This window comes from Sapajus apella, unplaced genomic scaffold (genome assembly GCF_009761245.1).
Source record: "Sapajus apella isolate SASKATOON/1434 unplaced genomic scaffold, GSC_monkey_1.0 scaffold233, whole genome shotgun sequence".
NCBI classification, from domain to species: domain Eukaryota; kingdom Metazoa; phylum Chordata; class Mammalia; order Primates; family Cebidae; genus Sapajus; species Sapajus apella.
The window spans coordinates 517290-524036 of NW_022437173.1; the positions used below are offsets into that span (position 1 = coordinate 517290).

Sequence of the window (6747 nt, forward strand, 5' to 3'; positions counted from 1 at the left end):
TTGCCCAGGCTGGAGTGCAAAGGCACAATCTCACCGCAACCTCTGCCTCTTGGGTTCAAATGATTCTCCTGCTTCAGGCTCCTGAGTAGCTGGGACTACAGGCGCACACCACCACACCCCGCTAATTTTTGTATTTTTAGTAGAGACAGGGTTTCACCATGTTGGCCAGGATGGTGTCGATCTCTTGACCTCATGATTCGCCCGCCTCGGGCTTCCAAAGTGCTGGGATTACAAGTTTGAGCCCAGCCAAGTTGTCCTTTCTTGAGAGTTCATGTGAAAGAAAATAACCTGCCTGCCATTTATCCTTAGAAATATTTCAAAATTAATTTTTCTCTAAGGGAAAATAAATCCAAATCACTTCTGAAGAGTATTTTATTGGCTTTGTTATCCACACATGACAGAACATTGAGTAACAGAACACAAAGAAAATATCTAAAATATGTTACAATTTTAAAATGAAATGTTAATTGTCTTATTTCAGAATGTACATAGTGAATTTGAAATTACAATATATTTAGAAATTAATGACATGGTGATGTTAGTGTTGATGAAACGAGTCAAACTCTGTAAAATATTTGAAGAAATTTACTCTGAGCCAAATAAATATGAGTGACCATGGCCAGTGACAGAGTCCACAAGAGGTCCTGAGAACATGTGCCCAAAGTAGTTGGGCACAGCTTGGTTTTCTACATTTTTAGAGAGACATGAGACATCAATCAGATACATTTAAGAAATACACTGGTTTGGTTCACGAAGGTGGGACAACTCAAAGGGGCGGTGGTGGAGGTTTCAGGTTATAGGTGAATTGAAACATTTCCTTGTTAACAATCAGTTGAGTGTCCAGGTATGGTGGCTCACGCCTGTAATCCCGCCACTTTGGGAGGCCGAGGCGGGTGGATCACAAGGTCAGGAGTTCGACACCATCCTGGCCAGTATGGTGAAACCCTGTCTCTACTAAAAAAAAATACAAAAATTAGTTCAGCATGGTGGCATGCGCCTGTAATCCCAGCTACTTGGGAGGCTGAGGGAGCAGTGTTTAGACAAACTTGACCAATTGTTTTTGTTGTTGTTGTTGTTTTGTTTTTTTGAGATGAAGTCTTGATCTGTCACCTAGACTGGAGTGCAGTGGTGCAATCTTGGCTCACTGCAACCTCTCCCTCCCAAGTAGCTGGGATTACAGGCGCCCGCCACTGCACCTGGCTAATTTTTGTATTTTTAGTAGAGACAGGGTTTCACCATGTTGGCCAGGCTGGTTTCCTACTCCTGACTTCGTGATCCATCCACCTCGGCCTCCCAAAGTGCTGGGATTACAGGTGTGAGCCACCACGCCTGGCCTAATTTTTATATTTTTAGTAGAGATGAGGGTTCACCCTGTTGGCCAGGCTGGTCTTGAACTCCTGACCTCAAGTGATCCACCTGCCTCGGCCTCCCAAAATGTTGGGATTACAGGCATCAGCTACCACGCCTAGCCCAAAATTATTGTGAAGTATTATAGTGGCTGCCCTTTGAGATAATATATGACAATTATTTTCTATTCAGATCCTAGTTAATCTCTAGGATTGGGAGGGTCTGGAAGAAGAAGATCTAGCTATGTTAATAGAGATTGTTTACAGATGCAGATTTCCCCCATAAAAACAGCTTTGCAGGGCCATTTCAAAATATGACAAAGAAACATGTTTTGGGGTAAAATATTTTTATTTTCTTCTTTGTCTCCTAATGTTACACCCAAGTCAGGCTGGAAAGTAAGTCACGGTATATAGAGTTAAATAAAACCCATCTGATGAGAATTTATGATTTGTAGGGCATGACTCCCTAGGTCCCTTAGATAGGAATTTGGGCAACATAAAACAAATCAGAGTTTAGTCCTCATTAGGATGTCAGCAAAGTTGATCTCAGAAATATTTGAGATTAACTCATCTTGCATAGAATAAAATAACAAATGTAGTTAGGCACGGTGGCTCTGGCCTGTAATCCCAGCACTTTGGGAGGTTGAAGTGAGGATTGTTTGAGGCCAAGAGTTTGATACCAGCCTGCCAATATACAGAGACTCCATCTCTACTTAAGGAAAAAAAAAAAATAGCAGGGTGTGATTTCTCATGCCTGTAGTCCCAGATACTCAGGAGGATGAGGTGGGAGGATCGCTTGAGCCTGGAAGTTTCAGCCTGCAGTGAGTGGTAATCATACCACTGGACTCCAGCCTGGAGGACAGAAGACCCTGTTTCAAATAAATAAATAAATATGAATAACAACAGCAAAGAAAAACTATGTAATTAGTATCTACTTAAAAAAAGATACTGCTTCTTATTTAAAGCATAAATTGGTGTTCTAACTTATCACTGAACCTGAAACCGCCTTTGCAAAAAATGTGATAGTGAAAGAAATAAAACTTAATTGTCAATTATTACCACAGAAGCTGTTCGCTCATTCTTGGGCATTGGTTCAGCTAACTATGGGAGGAATTCAGTTTATAGTTATCACTCTGAAGCAAGGACAATAGTAGTCCCTTCCCAAACTGACCCTCTCAGGTGATCTATACCACCTTTGTAAGATTGAGGAAAGGCCACAAAGTTAGGATTATGGAAGGTACCTGTATTCTGCTAAAATGTAGGTGTAAAGATTAACCAGTCATTATTATGAAGGCCACAAGATTTGTAATTTTCCTAATTGCCCCTGTAGATAGCATCACTTTTGTAAAAACCTAAGATTGGTCTTTGAGGTGTTTTTCAGACCTTTCCAATTGGGCAGACCAGCTCAGGCCACCTGGCCCTCTTTTTAAAAAAAATTTTTTTTTAACCTCCGGTATTCAACCACCTGGACTTCCTCACTGGTAGCAGAGAACTGGCACCACCCGGTCCTGTGACCCCCTCACCCAAAAACTTAGCTCCAGGAGGCTGTTTTGGACCGTCCTGATTTCCTCCCCAACCAACAGCCACAGCAATTCCCTACCCGCTTGCTCCAAATTATCCTCAAAACGCTTAGTCTCCCAGCTTTTCGGGTGACGGATTTGAGAATTAAATTTCCCCTCTCCCACTTGTTCGACTTGGCTAGCCCTGCAATTATTTAACTCTTTCTTTGCTGCAAAATCCTGCTGTTTCCAGTGCACTTTCGTCTTCTGGGCAGAGGCAAGATAAATCTGGATGGTGATAGATTTAGCTTCCCTTGCCTTGCACCCCAGGTGGTGTCGCTATGAAAGTTTCTGGACCAGGCGCGGTGGCTCACGCCTGTAATCTCAGCACTTTGGGAGGCCGAGGAGTGTGGTCACCTGGGTCAGGAGTACGAGACCAACCAGCCTGACCAATGTGGTAAATCCCGGTCTGCAGGTCTATACGAAAAATACAAAAAACATTACCCATGTGTGGTGGCGCATACCTGCAATCCCAGCTACTCAGGAGGCTAAGGCAGGAGAAATCGCTTGAACCAGGGAGGTGGAGGTTTCAGTGAGCTGTACTACAGCCTGGGCAACAAGATCGAAACTCCGTCTTTAAAAAAAAAAAAAATTCTGCGAGGCCGGGCGTGGTGGCTCACGCCTGTAATCCAAGCTCTTTGGAGGCCAAGGCGGGCGGATCACCTGAGGTTGGGAGTTCAAGACCAGCCTGACCAACATGGTGAAACCCCGTCTTAAAAAAAAAAAAAAAATCTGCAAGTAAATACAGAGTTGAGTCTATTTAATGGAGACTAGAAAATAGAGGGATTTCTATTTTGTTCTGTGGGCAGTCAGTATGTAACTGGATTATCACTGCATGCAGAGTTTGCATTCCACCTTCCAGTCTGCATCCACTTCACAGACGATTCTAGGGCTTTTAAATTGTTTTTGTTTTTTTTTTTTTTTTTTTTTTTTGGGTGGGGTGTTTCGTTTTTGTTCAATTGCCTGGACCCAGGAGGCGGAGGTTGCGGTGAGCCAACCTCCGCCTCCTGGGTTCAGGCAATTCTCCTGCCTCAGCCTCCTGAGTAGCTGGGATTACAGGCACGTGCCACCATGCCCAGCTAATTTTTTGTATTTTTAGTAGAGACGGGGTTTCACCATGTTGACCAGGATGGTCTCGATCTCTTGACCTCGTGATCCACCCGCCTCGGCCTCCCAAAGTGCTGGGATTACAAGCTTGAGCCACCGCGCCCGGCCCGGGCTTTTAAATTGTTAAACTTAATTCGATAGCAGGAATTTTCCTGGAAAATTCTAGGGCTTTTAAATTAAATTGCTAAACTTAATTTCGATAGCAGGAATTTTCCTGGATGTAATCACAGACTTTGCTTCCCGCTCCAGGGAGATCCTGCCGAGTTGCCTCAGCATCACTGGTTAATATCGCTTCCCTAACCCAGAATATAGAAATGTCCTGGGAGCCAGAAGAGGAAAGCACAGGCCCCGCCTCCTCCTTTCCCCCGCTCTCCCAATCCGCAGCTTGCTGAGCCCGCCCGCCGCGCTGCGCGCGCATGTTCCTTCAGACCCGGAAGCAGATTGCGCGGAGTGACCCCTGGGCCTCAGCGCATGCGTCTCCCACAGCCTGTTAAACTTGCGCTTCGCAGTCCTCTGGTGCTTCCATACTCGGGATCTGCAGGTTCGTACACCCCTGAAAATGCCCTCACCGCAAGGAAATCACACGTCGCCGTGAGACCCGGGGTCGTGTCTGTGATTTTGGGGTGAAACCATTCTGAGGCTGGATCCGTCCCGGATCTCCCTGCCGTCTGGTCACGTACACAAGTCTCTTCGTTCCATGTTCCCGTTTAAAACCTTTTACTGACCCCCTCCTCCCGTGCCGCGCCACCTAAAGCCCTCATCCACGAGGTGAATTCAGTTCTGTCGGGTTCCCAGCCTCGCTCTCGTCGGCCCCTGGACCGCAGCGCCGCAGCCCGGGTCCCGGGGACGCCTAGTCCTCTGCCTGGTCCTGGGATCCTGCAGACCCCACCCCTCTCCTAAGGCGCTGTCGCCCCCACCTCCCGGCTCCTCGTGCCGCGCCTGCTGCTCCCCAGGCCTGTCCTGTGACACCCGATGTTCTTGCCTGCCCAGCTCCAGCCCCTGGAAAATGTGCTCTTCCAGGATGCAGGCGTCTTACTCCAAACCCTCCCGTGAATGTGTGGACCCAGGGGATCTGGAGACAGAGACAGGACTGAGAGAGAAGCAGAAAAACGAGAGGAAAGAATGAGGAAAACCCGTAAACACATGGCATGGTAGACAATGGGTGAGGGATTTGCAGAAGGAATTGAGAGAAGGAACTGAGAAAGTAACAGGGAAACAACAGGAGAAATGTAGAGAAAAGCTCAATGTCCAGAAAGATGAAGGACAGCAAGATAAGGAGTGAGACAGCAAAGGGGAGGCCCCTCAGAGTAGGGGAAGGAGGGATTTGGAGCCACTGCAGACAGAGCAGCATGGTGGTGGGACAGCGAGAGAGGACAGCTGGTGACAAGGAGAGCAGGGGGAGGCCTGGGTATCGGGGGTGCCAGAGAGTGGGGACAGGGGTATAACAGGGAAGAGGGAATTTAACATAGAGCGCCAAGGGGCAGCAGAAATATATGTAGATTGGGGACAATAGAAAGATAGGGGAGAAAGGCTGGTTGCAGTGGCTCACGCCTGTAATCCCAGCACTTTGAGAGCCCGAGGCAGGCGGATCACGAGATCAGGAGTTCAAGATCTGCCTGGCCAACATAGTGAAAACCCATCTCTACTAAAAATACAAAAAAACTGTGCTTGCTTCGCCAGCACATATACTAAAATTGGAACGATACAGAGAAGATTAGCATGGCCCCTGTGCAAGGATGACACGCAGATTCCCGAAGCTTTCCATGTTTCGCGCAGTCTACGAAGATCATTTCCGTATCTGCTAACCTAGCACTAAGGAAATAGTGAGGTTAAGCAAAAACAGGCACCCAATAACGAAATTGTGATTTTCATTGCAAAAAAAAAAAATACAAAAAAATTAGCCGCAAGTGGTGGCACATGCCTGTAGTCCCAGCTACTTGGGAGGCTGAGGCAGGAGAATCACTTGAACCGGGTGGCAGAGGTTGCAGTGAGCCAAGAATTTGCCATTGCACTTCAGCCTGAGTGACACACTGAGACTCTGTCTCAGAAAAAAAGAAAGAAAGGGGAGAAGGAGGAGTAAGAGGCAAAACAAATTGCGAGCATAGAGCAGAACATATGGAAGAGAAGGGCTAGAAGGACGAAGGGGAGAAAGCAGCAGAGGAGAGAGGCACAAAATAAGGGCAGAAACCCAGGGGAAACAGAAAAAAGCTGGAGAGACCCAGGTGAGAATGAGAGATACAGAGCGAGGGAAGGAAACGGTCATGACAAAAGAGGGACACAGTTGAGTGGTGGATTGATTGTATCTGATAATTGTGACAACATGTTGATTTCTCTCTCTTGATAAATTTAAATTTTGTCTAAATTGTACATATGAGAATAAGAATTGCAAAACTCAGGCCCGGACCTCTCTGACCTCATCTCCTGCCTCTGTCCTCCTGGCTCCCTCTGTTCCAGCCACACAGGCCTCTTTCCTGTTCCTGGGGCGGCGGTTGCTTCTGCCTCAAGGCCTTCAGTTGGGCTGTCCCTCTGTTGGAACTCCCTGGCCCCAAGACTACAGGTGGCAAACAAGCTTCACCAGATCACTGTTCTGATATGACCCTCTCCTCAGTCCAGGCTTCTGTAACCCTCTGCCCGCCATTTGACATTCCAGCCATACCCTCACCTCAACCTCTGGTCCATATGGCCTGCTCTGCATGTTTCTTTCTGCTCCTTCGTGCTCCACTGCCTGGATCCTG

The 6747-nt window shown here is 47.0% G+C and overlaps 1 non-coding gene across 1 annotated transcript; it reads left to right on the forward strand.

The window, feature by feature from the left end:
- The first annotated feature begins 5676 nt into the window (after nucleotides 1-5676).
- Nucleotides 5677-5783, forward strand: LOC116544864. Its single transcript, XR_004266073.1, has one exon. It is a non-coding gene; the product is annotated as a U6 spliceosomal RNA (small nuclear RNA).
- The last annotated feature ends 964 nt before the right edge of the window (nucleotides 5784-6747 follow it).